The 24,207-nt window shown below is 46.8% G+C and overlaps 1 protein-coding gene across 1 annotated transcript in view; it reads left to right on the top strand.

Annotated features, from left to right (window-relative positions):
* DLGAP4 (DLG associated protein 4) overlaps nucleotides 1–24,207 on the top strand; it is a 329,035-nt gene that overhangs the window by 128,365 nt on the left and 176,463 nt on the right. The window contains exon 2 of the mRNA XM_082272050.1: nucleotides 13,837–13,915. The gene's annotated coding sequence lies outside the window, so the exon portion shown is untranslated. The remainder of the gene's footprint in view (nucleotides 1–13,836; nucleotides 13,916–24,207) is intronic.

The raw sequence follows: 24,207 nt of genomic DNA, 5'->3' as shown, positions 1-24,207 counted from the left end.
CATGTTGCGCTATCAATATTAATTGCATAAATTCAATTAAGTAAGAAATTCACATGTATCAAAAACTAAATTAGAATGTATTAAAAAAAAAATCATAAATAATCCAGTAAACTCCATCAGAAAAAAGACGAGAAGTGCTCCTGTGCAAAAAGTTCATTTGTACTTGTGTATCAACAAGTATCAAAAGTGCAAACCCAACTCTCAAGCCGCTTACCAGCTACTCTGACCCCAAGGTGGGGGTCTGGCTGCACCTCATCCCAGTATTCTCAAAGGATGGATGGATATCAGGAGCCAAGATTTCAGGTTGGGCTACCATACAACCAGGATGTTCAACAGTGGCTCAGCTACTCAAAAGGCCCGTACACACGTACCGCTTGTCGGCCGTAAATGTACGGCCAACGTCCGATCGGCCGATTGTCGGCTTGTTAGTATGATGCTTCCGACAACCGACTGCGACTTTTCAGCCGAACAAAATCTGGTCTGCATGCTATAAAATTTTTGTTGGCCGTCACCAGAACGGCCGATTGTTCGTCAGTCAGTACAGATTTCGGCCTACAAAAGCCAGATGAGCAAGACTGGGCATGCTCAGAGAAGAAAAAACACACGGAAAGTTAATCATCACATGACATCACTTCTGAAGTTGGTTGTTGTTGGCCAACAAAATTCGTGTGCAGTCTTGAGCACTTTTCAACCAACACAACAGCACTGGACAAAAGACGGCCGATCGTTCGGCCGACAATCGGTGCGTGTGTACGGGGCTTAACCCCAAGATGGGAGTCTGGCTGCCCTTTATCCCAGTATGACACTTTTTGCGCAACTTATTTTTTGGTTTAATTTGGTTTAAATCAGCTAAATATATTCCAAGTGCAACAAAACAAAAAGGTGTGCAAAGTCTAATGCCCCATACACACATGCAGATTATCTGCAGACTTTTGTCTGCAGACTTACCAAAACCATATAATATGAGGTCAAACCTAAACACTTTCAATTTGTATGCAATCCGGCAGGCCCTTGCACTACATAGAAAAGGTAAGTCTGCAGACAAAAGTCTGCAGATAATCTGCACGTGTGTATGGGGCATTAGGGCTAATTCACACATTGTGCGGTGACAGATGTTTTACTGCATTGGTAAACGCCTGTCACCGCAAGGACACAATTGTTTCCCATTCACACTGCAACACAGCCTGCTGTACAGTTCCATGAATGAAGTGTATATTTTGTACACTTCACATAAAGTTCATCTAAAAAAAAAAAAATTGTGTGAACCCTAAGTGCTCTAGAGTGAACCCAGTCTTAAAAGAGAAGTATAGGTTTGGGCTTTTTTTTAGGTTAATACTTAGCTAGGTGGATGCAGCATTGGTCGGATGCTGCATCTGTCCCCCGTCACCTCTGTACTGAGAACAGAGCGATTGAACACTGCCGATCGCTCGGTTCTGACAGCACCTCGAGCAGAGAGTCACCGGCTCTCCGCTCTGCCCCCTCCTCGCCCATTGGAACGCTGAGCTGTGGAGGGGCGGGGAAAGGCTGGCTCAGGCTCTCAGTGGCTCGCTGAGAGGCTGAGCCGGGTGTCGGTCCAGGCACCTGGCGGATCTCGACTCCGTGGTCGTGATAATGCGGTGCCTGGACTGACTTCTGTGACATCAGCAGAGAGCGGACTTCAGTGACCCAAAATGGGTCACAGGAGTGCAAAACGAATTGCACTCCTGTGATCCATAAAAGAAGTACAGCCAAACGAACTTTGGCTATACTTCTCCTTTAAAGTAGTACTAAAGGCAAAACTTTTTTTTTTTTCATTTTGGATAGCGTAAGAGAGGGTTGTAAGCAATGTTCCCTTTAAGCTGCGCACATGCGCGGCAGCGCAGCCTAATTGACGGTCCCGCGCAGCACAAATTCAGACGGCGCAGCCGCAGAGCCGCAGACGACGTAAAGACGGTGAAGGTAGTGAGCTGAGCAGTGCGCCCCGAGAGCCCGCCCATTGTGTGACAATAGCGAATGAAAATTCCAGGTTTGAAAATGAAAATTCGCTATTGTCACAAGGATCCTCCTCCTGGCCAATCAGGGATCAGGTCCTCCCGCTTCCTGATTGGCCGAAAGGCATACCACCCTATGCCATTGGCCGAGGTCCGATGGGAGGAGGCGGGAGGACTGAGGGGACGCGGGAGCCGGGGACTAAAGAAAAGCTGCCATGACCCGTGAGGTAAGTGCACGGGTCTCGCGGGGGGAACGCTGGCACTCTGCATTGATTGGGGGCAATGCTGTGGGCACTCTGCATTTATTGGGGGCATTGCTGTGGCACTCTGCAATTGATTGGGGGCATTGCTGTGGCACTCTGCAATTGATTGGGGGCATTGCTGTGGCACTCTGCAATTGATTGGCGGCAATGCTGTGGGCAATCTGCAATTGATTGGGGGCAATGCTGTGGGCACTCTGCAATTGATTGGGGGCAATGCTGTGGGCACTCTGCATTTATTGGGGGCAATGCGGTGGCACTCTGAAATTTTTTTATTTGCTCAGCACAGTAAAAGATTAGAGGGAACATTGGTTGTAACCCCTGTCAAGTTTTTATTTTGCCACCTGTGTCCCATTAAGGGCTTTCCTTTACTTTTTGTCTCTTAGCCAAAATGGGGAGCAAGAGGAAATCTCTCCAAAGTGAGGGAATCCTTGGTTGTCACAAGGTTCACCAGAACTAATGTCCCCATTGGAAGATTTAGCCTTTATTACTGTTCTGGGGACAACCCAAATTTTTCTTTCACTTTCAATGATAAAGGTAAGCATGACAAATAGAGAGATTGAATCTCCCCAAAGGGGACACAGACGGTAATAAGGACCTGACAGAGGTTCCAACCACCATTCAGTCTATCCAAAACCTAAAAAAAGTTTTGACTTTAGTTATACTTTAAGCATCCACAGTCTGATTAGAAAAGCCTGTCCCCTGCCAGCACATTGTAGAGAAGGACCCTGCCCTTTATTTGTAAGCAGTGGTCTCTATGCAGACGTCCCACACATTCCCTGCTTTAATCAGCAGGGTGCATGAGCTTTGCTGACTTCGGAGTTACAGGACTGACACCATAGTAATTATTTGGCATTTGGCAATATGGTGTCCATCTGTCTTTGACCACAGAAATCACCAGTTTCTTCCTTTTTCCATTTATCGCCTTTATGATGTCAGTTTTTCTTTATAAAATGACACTCCGCAGAAATGTTGCATTTAAGTGGCTTAGAAGCAGTGGATTTTAGCTTAGGCGTTTTTGATTTTTATATTACTGTAGCACTGCCCCCTTAAGGACTGCTGGACTTTCACACTTTCCGGTCCCCCTGGGTTACTGTTAGCAACATTGGCATTCACAGCCTATCACTTTACTTCTTGGCTCAGTCAATAATTAATCCAGGAGTATGTTGTTGTTTTGTTTTTATTTTATAAATTAGGGATGGGAGAAAGGAATAGTGGGATACTCCAGATTAACTATGCACAAAGTTTGGAGGACAGCTATCTGTTGATATAGCCAGGCTGTTTATCCACCTTGCCACTAGGTGGATTTAGGATTAGGTCTCTTTCCAGATGACTTAATGAACTACAGTTATCTTCAGGACACTCTCTTAGCATACCCCTTTCTTGACCACTGACACCCGTCCACTGACCTTCCTACTCCGGGATGGCCCCCCTCAGGTCAGGCCCCCAGATACGATCCCCTGTACTCACGATACTGTTTTTCTAGGGTCTCCAGTGTCTCCCTCTCAGTCAGCTTTCCAGGACCTCTGGGTTCAGCTCCGTTCCTCTGGCCCTCAGGATGACCAGAGGAGGCTACAGAGGAGGAGGCAGCCGCCACCCTCCCTCCAGGACTCTGCTCTCCAGCCAAAGGCCCTGCAGCATTTTATACAGTACCCCAGAATGCACAGAGGCAGCCAGTCTCTGCCAATCACCAGGACTGTATCAAAGCCTATGTATCCATTGGTCAGGTTTCCTCACACTGTCCAACATACATGACTCCCTATTGGACCAGTGTGAAACACTCCTCTAGACACAATGAATTGCATACTGAGCACACTGAGCAGACCTAACTCGCAGATCCTGCTCTCTACTAGACAGAAAGCAATATAGATTTGCCTGCTGCTCCTCTGATAGGCAGACAGAGTCAAAAACTATACTCTCTCATTAGCACCTACCTAGGAGGGTGCTACATTACATTACAATACATTACATTTAGTTTACATCCAGTTTATTGCTTATAGTTGGCTTTATTATTCACAATGGGTTTTTGTAATAATAAAAAAAATTGTATATTCCACAATGTTTTTAACCACCTCCCACCCGAGCCATTGTAAATATATACGGCCGGGTGGGAGTCTCGTCCTTCTGAATGGACGTTCCGGAACGTCCTTCAGAAGGAGAGAGATCGCGCCGCCGCGGGCACGCGCAGCGGTGCGATCTCGATGTGCCTGTGTCCCTCGGACACAGAGCAACATCATTCGGCAGGAGGGCCCTGTGATTGGCCCTCCTGATCACATGACGGCTGTGTCCAATCACAGCCGTCATGTAATGTAAATAGAGCCGTTGTAACGGCTTCGATCTCTTCTCCTCACTGACAGGTCCTGTCAGTGAGGAGAAGAGAAGAGGATCGGTGCTGCTGCTGGGGTGATCAGTGAGTATTTCTAATTACTCACTGATCACAGGGGGGGTCTGTGCTGGTAATCAGATGATTGATTACCAGTACAGCCTTGGGGGGGGGAGGGGTGCCACTAAGCCACCAGGGATGCCCACCCATGACCACCAGGGATGCCCACCATGGCCACCAAGGATGGCAAGCAGGGCTCAGAGAGCCCCCCAGTGCCCTCCCTATCAGTGTTGCCCACCAATGCCATCTATCAGTGCTGCCCACCAGTGCCGTTATTGCCATCTATCAGTGCCGCCCACCAGTGCCCATTACTGCCCACCAGTGCCGCCTATCAGTGCCCATCAGTGCCCCCCATCAGTGCCGATCAGTGCCGATCATTGCCGCCCAACAGTGCCACCTATCAGTGCCCATCAGTGCCGCCAATCAGTGCCCATCAGTGCTGCCTATCAGTGCCCATCAGCGCTGCCTATCAGTGCCCACCAATGCTGCATATCAGTGCTATCTATCAGTGCCACATATCAGTGCCCATCAGTGCTACATATCAGTGCTACCTATCAGTGCCCATCAGTGCTGCATATCAGTGCCACCCCATCAGCGCCACCCCATCAGTGTCTCCTCATCAGTGCCTGTCAGTGCGGCATCATCAGTGCTCATCAGTGCAGGAAAAAACATATCTATTTACAAAATTTTTAACCTAAACAAAAAAACTTTTTTTTTTTTTTCAAACTTTTCAGTCTTTTTTTATTTGTGCACCAAAAAAGAAAAAACCTGACGGTGATCAAATACCACCAAAAAAAAGCTCTATTTGTGGGGAAAAAATGACACAAATTTGGTTTAGGTACAGTTTTGCATGACCGCGCAATTGTCATTCAAATTGCAACAGCGCTAAAAGCTGAAAATTGGTCTGGGAAGGAAGGGGGTTTAAGTGCCCAGTATTGAGGTAGTTAAAGAAGGAGATACACCTACTTGTACATTTCTCTGCTGCTGTTTTTTTCAAGCTTTAAAGCTAAACTCCAGGGAGATATAAAAGCATAATTTAATCCAATTATGTATTCATTAAAAAACATAATAACATGTATTTATAATTTGCATAATTTCTGAATTTGCCTTATTATAAGACTCCTTTGATGCCCTGTGTAGCAGAACTGCTGGGAGGGGGAGGGTAGAACCAATTAGGGCTCTAAGCTGACAACGTGCTAGGGAAGAGAAAATGGATGACCCAATAAGTGGGCTGCTATTCCTTCATTGTCCAATCACAGTTTGGGGCGGGGCATAGACCAAACTCTGCTGCAATTTTGCAAAGCAGACTGCAGACGGGTCCTGAACCTTGATTCTTCCGTAGCAGATAAAACAGGGTACATACAGGTTTAGTATATGTATTATAAGTGTGTATTTAGTAGTTTGCTTGGATTTCAACTGTAAAGAGGAACTTCAGTTTGATTTTTTTTTTTTTAAATATCAGCAGCTAAAAATACTGTAACTGCTGACTTTTAAAAATTAGGTACTTACCAGTGCCTTAAGTACAGCACTGTGTACCCAGAGCCAGTTCTTCTAAGTGTTGCGGGATGGCAACGGCGCCATCTTAGATACGAAATCCAGCTGTGGCTGCCAGACAGAGGCGTAACTAGAACCTTCATTGCCCCGGTGCAAGAAACCATGAAGGGCCCCCCCAGACCCCTGGCCGGGGCCATTCCCTTCAAGCCTGGGGCTCTTCCCACTGATCCTGGGGCCCTTTACTCTTGTTGCGGGGCCCTTTATTACGGTCCCGCAGCGGGACCCTTTCACAATTTCTGCAGTGGGCCCCCTTCCTGCCATCTTGGGGCCTCCCCACGGGGGTGGAATGCCAGGGCACGGTTACAAGTGTGACCTTTGCAATCCTGAAAGTTCACCCACTGGTGTCAGTAGTTTTTATTTTTTGGTATTTTAATTGTATTATTTTTTTTATCATTTTATTTAATTTTTTTTACAAGGTCACTGACTATGACTCTGTCCATTCAGAAAATGAAGGAGCTGGTAAATTATCATTACCTATTTACCGACCCCTTCCTTTTGTGACATATCCCCTGCAGAAGTCGGCAGGTGAGGGGAGGGAGCACAGTGGGGAGGGGGGGCAGGGGGCCAGGTGAGCATACAGGGGCCCAGAGACAGCAGAACACAAGTGAACTGGATAGGAGGAGTGGCGGGGGCAGCATACAGAGGAACCAATCTCCTCCATTTTCCTCCTGCAGTTACAGCTACACCTGAATAGGAAGACAGTGATTTCTCCCATATCCAGGTGTACACGGGAGCCACACAGGCCCCCAGGAGCATGGGGCCCGGTTACACTTGCAACCCCTGTAGTTACGCCCCTGCTGCCAATGGAACCACAGCCGGCTGCCCACTGCTCACATGCAAGATAGCGCAGCAGTCTGCAAATGGTCCTGTGGGATCCTGGGACCCAGGACGTGTCTCAGAAGGCTGCGGGAGTGGAGGTGGTGGAGCAAGCGGTGTCATCCAAAGATTGCGAAAGTGGAAGTGGGTACTGAAAAAATCAGTAATCACCCCCCCCCCCCCCCTCAAAAAAATCCTGTAACTGGGTTACAAGCCGGGGGAGAGGCAGTGAACTTTTTGGGTGAAGTTGCACTTTTAGTGGAAAGAAGAGAGGCTGCGGGGCCCATTTATATTCAATATGGATCAAATAGGTGCTGGGACCTTTACTACTGTCACACAGACCTGAACTCACTTCTATCTAGCTGTCAATTGATTCACAATGAACAAATGTTTTTCATAGTAGTTGAACGGGGTGGGGGGCAAAATTTGGTGTTGCATAGGGTTACCTTGGTCACTCTGAGGCTACGTTGAAGGAAAGGAAACTGCTTGATACCGCCATCAACGCGGTTGATGTTTACGGGGGAACCCCTCCTGCAGTGCTATTGTGTTCTGCCAGTGAGGAGCCTTCCAGACTGGCAGAATACAGTGATCAGTGCTGGCTGTTATAGCCTTCAACAGAGATCACATGAAAAAAATCCAGGCTGGTTGTACTGAAATGTATTCCATCGATTGACAACCAGCCTGCCCATAGATGGATCGAATCTCAGCCAGTCCCTGTTGATCCATCTATGGTCGGCTCTCCTCTAGTTATTTTCTGTGCTGGCCCAGATACTCTGCCCATCCCTTCACCTTCCTACATAAATAACCCTTTCTGTTGTTGCCGTGGAAGAAGCAAAAGGGAATACTATAGAGCAGTGGTCTCCGAACTGTGGCCTGGGGGCCGGATGCGCCCCTTTGCCTGCTTTCATCCAGGCCTTAGGGCAATATTTCCCCCACTTTCAGCAACAGTACTTCCTGACACCAACAATGGGACACTAGTTTTCTTACACCAGTGATGGGGCACTATTCCTCCCACTGACATTGATAATGGGGCACTATTCTTCCCATTGGTAACAGTAATGGGGCACTATTCCTCCCACAAATACCAATCATAAGGGCCCTATTCCTCCCACTGACACCAATGATGGGGCCCTATTCCTCCCACTGACACCAATGATGGGGCACTATTCCTCCCACTGATACCAATGATGGGGCCCTATTCCTCCCACGGGCCCTATTCCTCCCACTGACACCAATGATGGGGCCCTATTCCTCCCACTGACACCAATTATGGGGCACTATTCCTCCCACTGACACCAATGATGGGGCACTATTCCTCCCACTGACACCAATGATGGGGCCCTATTCCTCCCACTGACACCAATGATGGGGCCCTATTCCTCCCACTGACACCAATGATGGGGCCCTATTCCTCCCACTGACACCAATGATGGGACACTATTCCTCCCACTGACACCAATGATGGGGCACTATTCCTCCCACTGACACCAATGATGGGGCCCTATTCCTCCCACTGACACCAATGATGGGGCACTATTCCTCCCACTGACACGAATGATGGGGCACCATTTCTTCCAAGGATACCATCCATGGGGCACTATTCCTCCCACTAATACCAATGAAGGGGCACTATTCCGTCAATTGACACCAATGATGGGGCACTGCTCCTACTATTGATACCAACAATGGGGCACTATTATTCCCCCAAATATCATTGATGGGGGTTTGTTTACTTCCACTGAAGCTAGGACATTTTTTTCTTCTACTGGCCACAGTCGGGACCCCTTTAAGTCTGAAGGACAGTAAACTGGCCCTTTGTTTAGAAAATTTGGAGACCCCTGCTATGCAGTGTCATAGGAGTAAAAACTCTGGGATTGCTGATATCACATCCAAGATGGCAGCACTCAGCAGCAGTGTCAAAGCTTTTGGATGTCTACACAAAGGAGGTATAAAAAAACATGCAGAAAAAAATGTGTTAGGTGTGCTTATAATATCATTGGAAACATTTTATAGAAATGGTCTTGTGACAGGGTGTCTGGCTACACATTAGGCAACTTTCTTGTACAATTTTCCTTTAAATTTACCAAAACCATATAATATGAGGTCAAACCTGAACAGTTTGAAATTGTATGCAATCAGGCAGGCCCTTGCAGTTGAAGGTAAATATAATGGAAATCGAATAATAAAATTGTATAATGTGTAGCCGGCTACTTGAGACACTTACTTGAGGCCGGATTCACACATATGCAGCCGCGGGTTCCCAGCAGAGGTCCAATGCATCCCTGTTCACTGATTCAGGTGCGAGTCCGGTCCTGAATTCACACCTGAATCGGAGCCAAAAGATGCACAGGACCCTTTTTTAATCTGGGAGCCGGTCACACTTGTCTGTCATGTGAATTGGATGTGGGGAAACCGGCATCCAATTTGGATATGTGTGAACCCAGCCTGAGACACAGGAAAAACTCCTGATAGCCAAAAGAATTATTGGAGTTTTTGTATGTGTCAGGCCCCTTTCACACATGCGGTCCGTTCAGTTCATCAGTTCAGTCACGTCAAAATGTATCAGTTTTTCATCTGTTTTTCATCCGTTTTTCGTCCGATCCGTTTTTTTAACGGAAGAAAAATAGGGCATTCATCTGTTAAAAAAAAACGGATATTGCCGAAAGCGGACGACAACGGATGTAAATGGATGATCATCCGTTGTCATTCGCTTTTCCATAGGAGTGCATTGATGTCCGTTTTTCATCCGTCAAGGGATGGATGAAAAACGGACAAACAGTCCATATGTGTGAAAGGGGCCTCTACTAAAAAATGTATGTCTAGCCAAATTTTTTTTCTTAGTTTTAACCGCTTGCCGACCGTCGCACGACTATTTACTGCGGCGGTCAGCCCCTCACAGGCAAAGCGACGTAGTACTACGTCGCTAGCCTGTGAGGCTCTAGGAAGCGAGGGAACGGTCACGGCCCCCCTCCGCGCGTGTGCCCGGCGGACCCGATGTCCGCCGGGCACTCGCGATCGTCCGTTACACCAGAAGAAAGGCAGGCGGCTAATGTAAACAAAGCCGCCTGTCATTCTTCCCTGTGTAAGAATGGAGATCAGACGGTTCTACTATGTAGGACCGTTGATCTCTGTTCTTACACTAGTAGCCACAGCCAATCACAGTTAGAAGCACGCCCCTAGGACACACTTAACCCCTCCCTCTCCAATACAGTTAACTCCTTCACTGCCAGTGTCATTTTTACAGTAACAGTGCATATGTATAGCACTGATTACTGTAGTAATGTCACTGGTACCCCCAAAAGTGTCAAAAATGTCAGTCAAGGGTCCGATCTGTCCGTCCCGCAAAAAAAAAAAAAAATCACAGATCGCCGCCATTACTCGTTAAAAAAAAAAAACTGCAAAAATGACAAAAATCTTTCCCTTAGTTAGTAAACGCAATAACTTTTGCGCAAACCAATCAAAATACGCTTATTGCGATTTTTTTTTACCAAACATATGTAGCAGAAAACAAATTGGTCTAAAATGTTAAAAAATTTTGATTTTTACATTTTTTGGGGAATTTCATATAAAAAAATGTGAAAAATATTGTTATTTTTGCAAAATTGTCGCTCTTTTTTTGTTTATAGCGCATGATCAAAAAATCGCACAGGTGATCAAATACCACCAAAAGAAAGCTCTGTTTGTGGGAAAAAAAGGATGTCAATTTTTTTTGGGTACAGCGTCGCACGACCACGCAATTGTCCGTTAAAATCACGCAGTGCCGAATCGCAAAATAGGGCCTGGTCAGGAAGGGGGTAAAATCTTCCAGGGGTTAAGTGGTTAATTTTATAGATGCTAAAAAATGTACAGGTCTAGATAAAAAATAAGCTAATTACCCTAATTAACCATAAATGATCAGATCAAGCTATCAATTAATCAGTATACATCAATTAACTAAATAACCTATAAACTTGACTCCATATTACATAACTGGAACTATTTAAAATGCTAATATATGAATTAATTAACCTACTTTTTGTGATTCATAAACTTAAAACAGCTTTAAATATTTAATAATAGAAGGCGTCTTTTACAATGATCTGGACTGGGGCTAAGTAGCAGTGATAAGCATGAAGCTTCCAACTTGATGAAAGTCTCTGTGCAAGTGGGCACGGATTGGGCTATTTTTTTTTTTTAACCTAGACCCTGTTACTTTTGCCTATTGAACAAATGCTCCATTCCTCCACTAGTCAAACCCTTAGTAAGCTTCATATGAGATGGCATTAGAGCGTACATTAGCTTGATGAGCGTACATTAGCTTGATGAGTGTAAGTACCTGAATTTGACCTTGCACTGGCTTCTTGCAGTCAATGTACAGCGGAGCTCAGACTGATAGAGGGAGAAGCAGCACAAAGGGCCTGTCAGTTGCACTGCAGTGCTCATGTGCTAACTAGGAGCATGCTGATATGCTGACAGCAGGAGATAGCAGAGTGACTGAGAGATCAGCTAATTGGTCTTCTGCTTCTCCTTTCGCTGTCCATTAACAGGCTGGGGATGGGACAAGTCTTTTAAGTGTAACTCAATTGCTAAAAATAAAAGTACAGGTCTTTTGCCCTGCCAGACGTATATGTATATTTATAATCTGTGTAATTAGCTCTTTGCCTGGAGTTCAGCTTTTTTAGGCTTTATATTTTTTAAGGGGGGAGAAGGAGTCATAGTGCTGCAAGCACAGAAAAAAATTGTTACTATAACAAATCAATGCTTTTTTATTTTATTTTACCCAGTGATCACTATGGCTTGCCAGTGGCATACCTAGCATATCTGGCACACGGGGTAAATATTTTTTTTAGAATTAAATATTTTCTGTAATAATTATAAAATTAAACATCATATATGCTGGGGGTGAGAGCACAATTACCTGGTGGAGGCTTTACAGCAGGGGTGGGGAAACTTTTTTTCTGCCAAGGGCCATTTGTATATTTATAAAATCATTTGGGGGCTGTACAAACTTAAAAATGTGCCTGTTATATTTGGTTAAACATTTAATTAACTCACCCCTAACGTGATGGCTGCAACTGCTTCTCTTTGGTGAGGTGTGTGATGTTAGCTGGTATTGATGATGTTGCTACTCGCAACTGGTTTTCCAGGTTTGCGTCGGTCAGTCTGGAGCGCAGTCGACTCTTTGTGGTGGTAAGTTTTGAAAAGAACTGCTGGCAGGTACTGCTGGTGAGTATAGCTGGCTGGTACTGCTGGTGGGTACAGCTGGCTGGTACTGCTGGTGGATGCAGCTGGCTGGTACTGCTGTGGGTACTGCTGGCTCAGGCTGGTACTGCTGGCTTGTACTGTGCTGTGGGTACTGCTGGCTGGTACTGCTGCGGGTACTGCTGGCTCAGGCTGGTACTGCTGTGGGTACTGCTGGCTCAGGCTGGTACTGTGCTGTAGGTACTGCTGGCTGGTACCGTTGTGGGTACTGCTGACTGTGGCTGGTACTGCTGTGGGTACTGCTGGTTCTGCTGTGCTTACTGCTGGCTCTGGCTGGTACTGCTGTGGGTACTGCTGGTGCTGCTGTGGGAACTGCTGGCTCTGGCTAATACTGCTGGTTCTGGCTGGTACTGCTGTGAGTATTGCTGGTACTGCTGGTTCTGGTTGGTACTGCTGGTCCTGGCTGGTACTGCAGCGAGTACTGCTGGTTTTGGCTGGTACTGCTGTGGGTACTGCTGGCTCTGGATGGTACCTCTGTGGGTTCTGCTGGTTCTGGCTATTACTGCTGTGGGTACTGCTGGTTCTGCTGTGGGTACTGCTGTGAGTACTGTTGGCTCTGGCTGGTATTGTTGTGAGTACTGCTGGCTCTGGCTGGTACCGCTGTGGGTACTGCTGGTTCTGGCTGGTACTGCTGGTTCTGGCTGGTACTGCTGGCTCTGGCTGGTACTGCTGTGAGTGATGCTGGCTATGGCTGGTACTGCTGGCTCTAGTTGGTACTGCTGGTTCTGGCTGGTACTGCTGTGAGTGATGCTGGCTATGGTTGGTACTGCTGGCTCTAGCTGGTACTGCTGGTTCTGGCTGGTACTGCTGGTTCTGGCTGGTACTGCTGGCTTTGGCTGGTACTGCTGTGTGTGCTGCTGGCGGTAAATGCTGGCTAGCAGCAGCGCCGCACTAGAGGAAAAGGCAATGTTTCCTGTATTGGTCACAGGCGGAGTGCATTTGATATCACTCCACCTGTGACTCACTCAGACTGTCAGAACAGAGCCGGAACTATACAGGAAGCATCGGCTCCGTTCAGACAGATCAACTGAGAGACACAGACTCAGCTGCACGGGGGGCCGGACCAAATGACTTTGAGGGCCGCATACGGCCCCCAGGCCATAGGCTCCCCACCCTTGCTTTACAGGCACACTGTGAGAAGCTCCCAGTGTGCAGTAAAAGCAGAGTTAGCAGTTTCAGTACAGGAGAGGAGCCTGCACAACTGTGCAGTGGTTCTGTTTTAAGCTAGTGATTAATTCAGCCCACTAGTATCTGTTCATAACTCAAATATAAGTAATGGCTCCTGAAACATGTCTCTTGGCCTAATGTTGGCTGGAATTGTCTGTTCGGTGTTCTGGTTTTTATTCTTGCTGCTGCTTTACATCCCCCAGCCGCACACATTTCCTCTTCTCTACAAATACAGTCATTTTCATCTTTGGCTTAGGGTCCTTCAAGCCTTGTCGCTGTTTGATTGCACCCGGCTTATTTCCTCTCTCAAGCTCTCCGCTCTGGATCCTGTTCTGTGTCCTGGCAGCATCAGAATCTCTCTTTTGCTCAATCTTCTCTTTCATGTTTCCTACCTCCCGTCTCGTACTCAACCCGCATACTTTTTTTTTTTTTTTCTGTCTTTCAGGCTAAAAAATAGGCAGAGGGTTTTGCGGAGGGAGGAGAACAGGTGACAAAAGGAAGATGGAAAAATCCATGGAACACAGGTACGTCGTTAAGGAGAAGAATGGCGGAATGAGTGACTGCATGAGATAGCTGTTAAAGGGGGGGGTTCGCCTTTTAACTAGGAAACAGGAAACCCACCCTGTGCAGGTTGTAGTAGATTGGCAGGGGCCTTCTTTCTTGGAACTGATGCTAATTGTGTATTATTAGAAGGGCTAAAGCTTTCTGAGATGCTTGGCAATTTAATGGCAAGATACAGAAAATAACCAGAATTTATGGGTTTTCTGGGCAAAGCTTCGTCACAGGTAGAGCGTCTCTGAGCCCTTCTGTCTACAAATAATTTCTTATTGGTTCACAGTTTTACAGGTTATGATCTACTTTTTGAGAGTACGGGCTTTCTGCATGAAAGAAAAGTTTTTGCTTTTTTTGAAGGAAGGAAAATTGCATAATTTAAGGCCAGCCGGATCCAAATTTGTTCCGGTCAGCAGGAACCAGCCAAATTTCGACCTGTCTATAAGCAGTTCATCAACTGACTTCCCAATAACCAGCCTGTCTGTTTTTATTCTTCCATAAGAGTGAGACAAAAGCCGGACTTCAATATTTATATCTCCCAAAAGAAAAAACTCCAATAAAAAAAGTAAAAAAGCGTCTTTAATGCGGTCATACCAACAACTGCCCATAAAGTCTAATTTAAAATTTTCTTTTCCCCTTTGTTGTGTATGGTAGTTGCTGTCCATAAGAGTGAAACAAAAGCCGGACTATTCTCATTCTGTCTATGGGCAGGGTGGTTGTACTGAAGTTAATCAATGGATCCACTTCAGTACAACCAGTCTTTCAGGGGTTTTTTGCCCGATTACCGCTGGAGGCTTTAGCCGTCAGCAGTGATCATTATATTCTACTGGTGGGGAAGGCTCCCCGCACTCCCCGATGGTAGAACACAATATCGATGTGGGAAGGATTGAGCAATTGAGCAATTTTCTTTCCTTCTACTCCTATAATCTATGGCCTGCTATGGGTTGAAGGAAAGAAAACTGCTCAATTTCCCTATCAACCAGTGGCGGCTGGTGCATTGGGGGCGCAGGGGTGCCGCCCCCCCTATACATGCGTCCGGCCCCCTAATCTACATGCGGGGCGCTGGACACATGGAGTTCAATGGGGCTTTTTTTTTTTAACCATGTGATTAGAGCCAGAGGCTCTAATAGGCTCAAAAAAAGGGTGGGCTCGGGGCGCAGAGCACTGCGCCTCAAGCCCACCCAGTTGTGTGACAATAGCAAATTAAAATTCGCTATTGTCACACGGATCCTCCTCATGGCCAATTAGGAAGCGGGTTCTGAGACCTGTTTCCCGATTGGCCGAAAGGAGAAGCCAAGCCATTGGGCATGGAGGAGGAGGGAGGAGACGGGGAAGAAGCCGAAGCCACCAATGTCGCCTGCTGCTGCAGATGTCCAGGCAGGGTGAGTGAGCCGGGTACTGTCCTGTCCCCTGCTGTGGTCCTATCCTGCTTTGGTCCAGGGCATGGTGTGCGGCCTGGTGTGGTCCGGGGAGGGGGGGGATTGGTGTGGTCCGTCTGCCGCCGCCCCTGGCCCAAGGAGCACCAGCCGCCACGCTATCAACATAGTGTTGATGGGGCATTCCCTCCCACAGCGCAATTGTGTTCTGCTGGCGGAGAGTGTGGCGAGCCTTCCCCATGGCAGATCGCTGCCACCAGTAGTGATCATTGTATTCTGCCAGTGGGGAAGGCTCGCCGAACCCCCCGCCGGCAGAACACAATTGCGTTGCGGGATGGAATGCCCCATCAACACTATGTTGATAGGGAAATTGAGCATTTTTTTCCCCTTCAACCCATAGCAGGCCATAGGTTATATGAGTTGAAGGAAAGAAAATTGTTCAATTGCTCAATCCCTCCCACAGTGATATTGTGTTCTACCAGCGGGGAGCCTTCCCCACCAGTAGAATATAATGATCACTGCTGACGGCTATAGCCTCCAGCAGTAAATCGGGCAAAAAAACACAGAAAGGCTGGTTGTACTGAAGTGGATCCATTGATCAACCACCCTGCCCATAGACAGAATTAAATTAGTCCGGCTTTTGTCTCACTCCTATGGACAGCAACTACCGTACACCACAAAGGCGACAAGAAAATGATAAATTTGACTTTTTGGGCAGTTGTTGTAATGACCGCATTGAAGACGCTTTTTTACTTTTTTTTATTGGAGTTTTTCTTTTGGGAGATATAAATATTGAAGTGAAGAATCCTATTTGTGGTGGACATGGAAAACGGTAAAGGCAGGCGGAAGGGTAGGAAGTGAACGTCTTGGTATTTGGAACAAGGTTATATCCCTTGACACATTCAACTAGAACACAGTCCAAATTTAAACATTGCCAGCTGCCTTGTGAATGTATTCCAGTATTAACATGTCACATCCCAAACTGTTATGAAAAGCAAGTGGATAATGGGGCACATTAGAGACAAGTAGAGGGGCAGCTGTGCACATACAGTGAGGGGGAGTCTGTGCATGGCAACCAATCAGTTTCTAGCTTTCATTTTTGAATAAAGCTTAAACTAGAAGTTGATTGGTTCTTGTGCACAGCTGCGCCACATTCTGTCTGATCCAATTTTAGGGCTCGTTTACAATCTCTGCATTCACCGTGTGTTTCTACATTCACATGCATTATCAGTGTGTTTTCAATGCATTTTTTGGAATAACTTTTTCATTTATTTCAAATGTCCTGTAATAGCATGTTATTTCAAATTTGTGCAGAGTGAAGTTCCGGCTTTAGATAAACAGCGAAGAACTATCAATCATGGATATCTACCAAATATCACTGTTCTAAATTTCTTCAGTGTTTTCTTTATTTCAGTGTTATTCCTGAACTTTTTGTTGCAGCACGATGAATGTGTAATGGGATAACACAATATTCACCATCCTTCATCCACATGGTTCATATAAACAAGGGGTTTCCAGACTTCTCAGTAGGAGGGCCACATCGCAAATTTTACACACATTTGCGGGCTGAAAAAATCAGTGATTTATAAATGAATAGATGTGCCTCCCCACACATCTATGTTTCCATCAGAGCCTTTCTGCACATCTGTGTTCCCAATAGAGCTTCTCTACACATCTGTGTCCCCCATCACAGCCTTCCTCAAAATCTGTGTCCCCATCAGAGTCTCCCCCACATCTCTGCCCCTATCAGAGCCTTCCCCCACATCTGTGTACCCATCAGAGTCTCCCCCACATCTCTACCCCCATCAGACCATTCCCCTACATCTGTGTACCCATCAGAGTCCCCCCCACATCTATGCCCCCATCAGAGCCTTCCCTCACATCTGTTTCCCCATCAGAGTCTACTAGATCATCTGTGTCCGCATCAGAGTCGCCTTACACATCTGTGTCCCCATCAGAGCCGTTCTGCACATCTGTGTCCCCATCAGAGCCTTTCCACACATCTGTGTCCCCCTTTAGAGCCTTTTCACACATTTGTGTCCCCATCAGAGCCTTTCTGCACATCTGTATCCCCATCAGAGCCTTCCTTTACATCTACCTTTCCCCATCAGAGCCTCCCCCATATCTCTGCCCCCATCAGAGCCTTCCCCCACATCTGTGTACCCATCAGAGTCTCCCCCACATCTGTGTTGCCATCAAAGGCTTCTGCACATCTGTGTCCCCATCAAAGTCTCCCCCACATCTATGTCCCCATCAGAGCCTTCCCTCATATCTGTGTCCCCATCAGAGTCGCCTTACACATCCGTGTCCCCATCAGAACCATTCTGCACATCTGTGTCCCCATCAGAGCTGTTCTGCACATCTGTGTCCCAATCAGAGCCTTTCCACACATCTGTTTCCCCATCAGAGCCTTTCCGCACATCTGTGTCCCCATCAGAGCATTTTCGCACATCTGTATCCCCATCAGAGCCTTCCTGCACATCTGCGTCTCCCTCAGAGCCTTCCACACATATGTGTACCTATCAGAGACTCCTTGCACATCTGTGTCTCCATCAGAGACTTACACACATCTTTGTGCCCATCAGAGTCTTCCTGCACATCTGTATCTCCTTCAGAGCTTTCCGCACATCTGTCCCCATCAGAGCCTTTCTGCACTTCTGTGTCCCCATCTGCATCTTCCACATATCTGTGTCCCCCATGAGAGTCTCCCCCACATCTGTCTCCCCCACATTTATGTCTCCTATTAGAGTCTCACCTATATCTCTGTTCCCATCAGAGTCTTCCCCATATCTGTGTCCCCCATATCTGTGTTCTCATAGTATATTTATGTCCAGCACGTTGCCCATATTTGCCTCTTACATTGCTGTTACAATATCGGCACAGTATTCATCTCCTGCACCTCCCAGCTGCCGCCCATTGCTATACCAACAGGCTGAATGCAGAAGGATTGCAGCAGGTGGGAGCCAAGAGGTGCTACACAGAGGATTTAATTGGTTGCTAGGACACCGGCAGTCCTAGCAACCAATCCACAGCATGGTGTGGCAGAGCAGGAGGGGGTGGGGGGAGTGGCTTTGTCTCTGCTGTTTGCCAGGACTTGCTGCTGAGATCACCATGGTTTAGAAAAGCAAGCAGACCACATCAGTGCTGTGTCTGCAGTGTTGGCAGTATCTAAGAGAGAGTTGTAGGCCGGATAACACATACAAGCGGGCCGGATGTGGTCAGCGGGGCGGGGCTTGGAGACCCCTGATATAAATTATAGTAGTTCAGCCAACTCACAATTTACAGTGTAAAGTAAATGCTTGTACTGACGTACTCCTTCCCGGAACATACAGTATGTACTGATATCTGTTCCCAAGTCGAACAAGGCACATCTTCTCCTTACCTACTGCTATTAAGACTACACTCTGCACAAGTTGGGAGGGTGGATCCCGTCATATTCCCTAGCAAATCAACGTCATGAAACAAACACAACCAGAAGCTAATGTACTATTATGTACACCCCCCTCTGTCCTCCTCCAGGGCATGCAGCCTCATATCGATGGATGTTCCTTCAAGCGCTGTGTTTGCTTTTCGAATGGAAAATGTAGAGTTTGACAAGAAAAGGCTTTGTTTAACCGTCTTTGTCTTCAGTTCAAATGTACCCTAACAGGGCATGGTGTATCATACACATCACAACAAAAAAACAGGTCAAAGTCAACCTTTGAACTGCCATGTTGACTGCTAAGTTAAAGTCAATGGGATTTTGATTACCTGTGTTTGACATGCAGTGCTGTATTTTGGCCTAGGCCAACAAGGCCCAGGCCTAGGGCGGCACTTTGCAGGGGGGTAGCAAAAAAGCCACCCCCCCCCTCCACCTGAGACACTATTGGCCACTGGTTGCTAGAACCGCCTCTCTCACCCCCTCTCTCTCACCCCCCTCTGTCTCTCTCTTATTCACCCCCCTCTCTCACTCTCTCACCCCTCCTCGCTCTCTCCCTCCCTCTCTCTCGCGCCTCCTCTCTCTTTCTCTATCACCCCCCTCTCTCTCACCCCCCCTCTCTCTCTCTTGCTCTCATCCCTCTCTCATTCCCCTCTCTCATCCCCCCTCTCTCTCACTCTCTCTCTCATGCCCCCTGTCTCTCACTCTCTCTCATCCCCCCTCTCTCTCATCCCCCTACTCTCTCACCCCCCCCTCTCTCATCCCCTCTCTCTCTCTCTCTCTCTCTCTCTCTCTCTCTCACCCCCATCTCTCTCTCTCATCCCCCCTCTCTCTCTTTCTTCGATTCCCCCCTCTCTCTCATCCCCCTCTCTCTCTCACCCCCGCTCTCTCTCTCCCCCCTCACCCCCTCTCTCTTTCATGCCCCCTCTCTCTCCCACCCCCTCTTACCCCCCCTCTTGTGAGATCTCAGCGGTTCATACTGGGACTTGGGGGGGGGGCACAATTTTATTCTTGCCTAGGGCAGCACAAAACCAAAATACACCTCTGTTGACATGCTCTCCACAGAAGGTAATGATTATAGACACAATACCGCAGTCCATGTGTCCTTGGGCACACCTACATCCACTGCCAGTAGCTCACTCTTTACCCACTGTAGCCTGGCATTTCCTGTACACAGCGGCCTGCCTGTGCTTCTTCCACCCAGGTATAGTCTAGTTGTCTGTACACACTCATTCCAGCGTTGGCTGCACATCATTGCTCAGGACCAACTTCCGGATAGTGGAAACATTGGACCATGTCTACAAGATGTGCGTCAGCATGGCCACCTTAAGTCACCATCATGGACATATGTGACAGGGTGACAATGCAGGGGCACAAGTAAGAGACAGATCTCATCCTATAGCAGGAAGCATCTGAACAAAGACCTTCACAATGAGATCACCATGTTACATATAGTTACATAGTAGTTGAGGTTGAATAAAGACAATAGTCCATCCAGTTCAACCTGTGTAGGCGCGCGTGGCCGTAATAATCTCTCATACCCCTGAATGTTCTTCTCCTTGAGATGTAAGTCCAATAGTTTTTTGAAAGCCACCATACTTCCCGCAGAAACCACCTCTTGTGGTAGAGAATTCCGCAATCTTGTAGCCCTAACAGTAAAGAACCCCCCACGTTGCCTGAGGTTAAAACGCTTCTCCTCTAATCGCATTGTATGCCCCCGAGTCCTCGTGCAATTCTTGCGACTGAATAGCTTTTTTTCTAAGTTGGGATCACCATTGAGGTATTTATAAATTGCTATCATGTCTCCTCTCAGGCGTCTCTTCTCCAGGGAGAATAAATTAAGTGATTGTAGGAGCTCTTCATAATTAAGGTCCTTCAATCCCCTAATTAGTTTAGTTGCCCTTCTCTGGACTCTCTCCAGCTTCAACACATCCCTCCTGAGGACTGGCGACCAGAACTGGACAGAATACTCCAGATGCGGTCGGACCAGAGTTTTATAAAGTGGAAGGATTATAGTCTTATCTCTGGAATACATCCCCTTCCTTATGCATGCTAATATTCTGCTGGCTTTGCCAGCTGCCGCTTGACATTGCATGCTATTGCCTAATCTATCATCAACCAAGACTCCCAGATCTTTCTCCATTTTTGATTCCCCCAAAGGTTCCCTCCCTAAAGTGTATTGTGCTTTTATGTTTTTAGTCCCCAAGTGCAAAACCTAACACTTCTCCACTCCACATGTACTATTTTTAAAAGCTGAAGATTTAAATCCCATCTTCAGGCAATAAAAAAGTTTTCCCATGCTGAGGGGTTGTGCCTGCACTGCACAGGTTAACTGCTCATTTTTGTATAGGAGAGAGGAGAAAGGAGATATACAGTACTTACCTAACAACTGTCAAACTATGCAAACAGTGGCTGCATCTGATTGGATGCCACTGCTGTTTAACCAACAATTTTCTGTCCAGCTCCTTCGATTTTCAGTTAGGAGGATATTGGACAAAGTGGTGTCAACAAGGCCACTCACGAATCAAAGTTTGGTCGCTTCATCAGGAACCAGCTTTGCTCTGCGTACGGTCAGCTTAAGTACATTTCTTAAGTTTTAATACTTGAGCATCTCAGTGCTGCCCCAAAAAGGTCCCCCCGAGTGCTTTAAGTGGCCCAAAAGAGGTGCCGGTACTCTATTATAGTCTATAAATTTTGTCGTCCCCCCCTTCCACCCCACATCAGGGTCCCCACAGAGCACCCCCCCCCCTGGCCTGGGCTGGGATTCTGGAGCAGGGGGACTCACTTGTGGTGACTGATCTGGCTCTGGAGTGGGAAATATTCTTGGGGGGGGGGGGGCAATTGAGGGCGCAGATGTCCAAAATGAGCGTACACTAAGGCGCACGGAGAGGTGGCGGTATGCTCAACAGCCATATTTGGAAGTGGCGGTACTGAGTACCAGTGCATACGGGCCCACTTAAAGCACTGGTCCCCCCTAAAGGAAAGGTTGAGTAACTTTAGTACAGTGTCCCTACAGCTGGTTTGCCAGTATTGGAGTGCAGACCCCAGCCCACTTTCAGACATACCAGGTCTTAAGGAAAATTCCTACATTGCCTGCACAGGGATCAAACGATAGACAGCTCTGCATGACCTAGAACAGTGGTTCTCAACCACTGGGCCATAGCCCACTGCAAGGCCTCTCATCTCTGATGCCTCCAGCCAGCTGTAGATTCCTTAACCTCTCACAGTGGTTCCTAGATTCCCTACCTACCACCCATATTGGTCCACAGTTCTCCAAGGCCCCCTGAGAGTCCTTAGCTTCCACAGTGCCCCCCTTCACATCCCACAGTGAACCCCAGCCCCCCCCCCCCCAACCTGCTGCACAGCCTTCAGCCCTCCAAAATGCACCCCACCTCCAACAGTGTCCCACAGTGCTCCTTCTGCCCCCTCCAGAAACCTTACATTACATTACAGGGCCGAGGAATCCCCCAACCCACTCCACAACCACCATCCTTCCCAACAATGACACCCAGCCCCCATCCAGAGCCTTCCAGCAGCTCAGTACATATTTTCCCATACTTTCATTGTGTCAATTTTAATCTTGGTATTCTGTTGGAGCATGGAAGGTTTTGGAAGAATTTACAGTGCATCCGGAAAGTATTCACAGCACTTCACCTTTTCCACATTTTGTTATGCTACAGCCTTATTCCAAAATGAATTAAATTCATTATTTTCCTCAAAATTGTACAAACAACACCCAATAATGACATTGTAAAAATTTTTATTTGAAATCTTTGCAATATTATTAAAAATAAAAAACGAATAGAAATCACAAGCACAAGTATTCACAGCAAAAAATGGGATAGAGAAAGATGGGGCTTTGCGGGCCAGTGGGAGTAGAAGGATCACACACAAAACCAGCTTATATAAAACAATTTACATTTTATTGAATTTAGAAATAAAAAACATGGGCAATCATGCATATGTTCACAAGGACAAAACGCATAGAAAAAATTCCTATAAAATCAATCGATAAGAGTCAATAAACATAGAAATACATCCCGTAAGGGAAAAACCAAAAGCCTGTGTAGGATGGAAGATAGGTCTCAGGGTGGAAAGCTGTCAATGTAGGTCCCCAGGCAGGCTTGCTGGCGTGAACTACACAAAGGACTTGTTGGGTCCGGGACATATTGTCCTCTCTACCTTCCCGAAATAGGATGATGTGACGTTGTCCTTTCCTGCCTGAAGCCACTTGTGTACTATAAATAGGCTGTAACGATTGTATATCTTTACGTGTATACCAAACTATTACCCCATTGGGTCCGCTTAATAGAGGAGGAAACTATGGGTGGATATATGAAGTGCAGCTACTAGTGATGGTAACCACCGTACTCCTAAAATAGTTGGATATATTGGAGAAATTTGGCTATCAAGCCAGAATAAGTTGCCTCTCTAGCATAAAAAGTGTTGCTCTTGCGGTGATTGAGAGGCTGGACACTTAAGCTTAGACAAACATGTGAATATATGTACAATACGGAGGCTATATATGAATATTGAGGGACTGATATTTACTGTTCTATGTGTCGCTACAACTCGCCACCTCCTGAGTCTTTAAAAAGGAAATACCAGTCTGTTATGGTCTCTCAGGCCCTGAGGAGGCCTTGAGCGAAACGCGTCGGATTGCTGGGGACCTACATTGACCGCTTTCCACCCTGAGACCTATCTTCCATCCTACACAGGCTTTTGGTTTTTCCCTTACGGGATGTATTTCTATGTTTAATGACTCTTATCGATTGATTTTATAGGAATTTTTTCTATGCGTTTTGTCCTTGTGAACATGTGCATGATTGCCCATGTTTTTTATTTCTAAATTCAATATTATGTAAATTGTTTTATATAAGCTGGTTTTGTGTATGATCCTTCTACTCCCACTGGCCCGCACGCAAAGCCCCATCTTTCTCTATCCCATTTTTTGTATTCATATTAGGGGTAAGGGCCTACCTACACGGTATCCTTGTTTGTGTCAAGTATTCACAGCCTTTGCCATGACACTCAAAATTGAGCTCAGGTGCATCCTGTTTCCACTGATCATCCTTGAGATGTTTCTACAACTTGATAGGAGTCCGCCTGTGGTAAACTCAATTGATTGGACATAATTTGGAAAGGCACACATCTGTCTATGTAAGGTCCCACAGTTAACAGTGCTTGTCAGAGCAGAAACTAAGCCATGAAGTCCAAGGAATTGTCTGTAGACCGCCGAGACAGAATTGTATCGAGACACAGATCTAGGGAAGGGTAAAGAAAAATCCCTGCAGCATTAATGGAGCACAGTGGCCTCCATTATCTGTAAATGGAAGAAGTTTTGAACCACCAGGACTAGAGTGGGCCATACTGCCAAACTGAGCGATCGGGGGAGGTGGGCCTTAGTCAGGGAGGTGACCAAGAACCCGATTGTCACTCTGACAGATCTCCAGTGTTTCTCTGTGGAGAG

Source organism: Pelophylax lessonae (assembly GCF_965119305.1).
Source record: "Pelophylax lessonae genome assembly, chromosome: 11".
Taxonomy (NCBI): Eukaryota; Metazoa; Chordata; class Amphibia; order Anura; family Ranidae; genus Pelophylax; species Pelophylax lessonae.
Note: the sequence above shows the minus strand (reverse complement) of the source record. Positions and strands in the feature narration are given on the sequence as shown.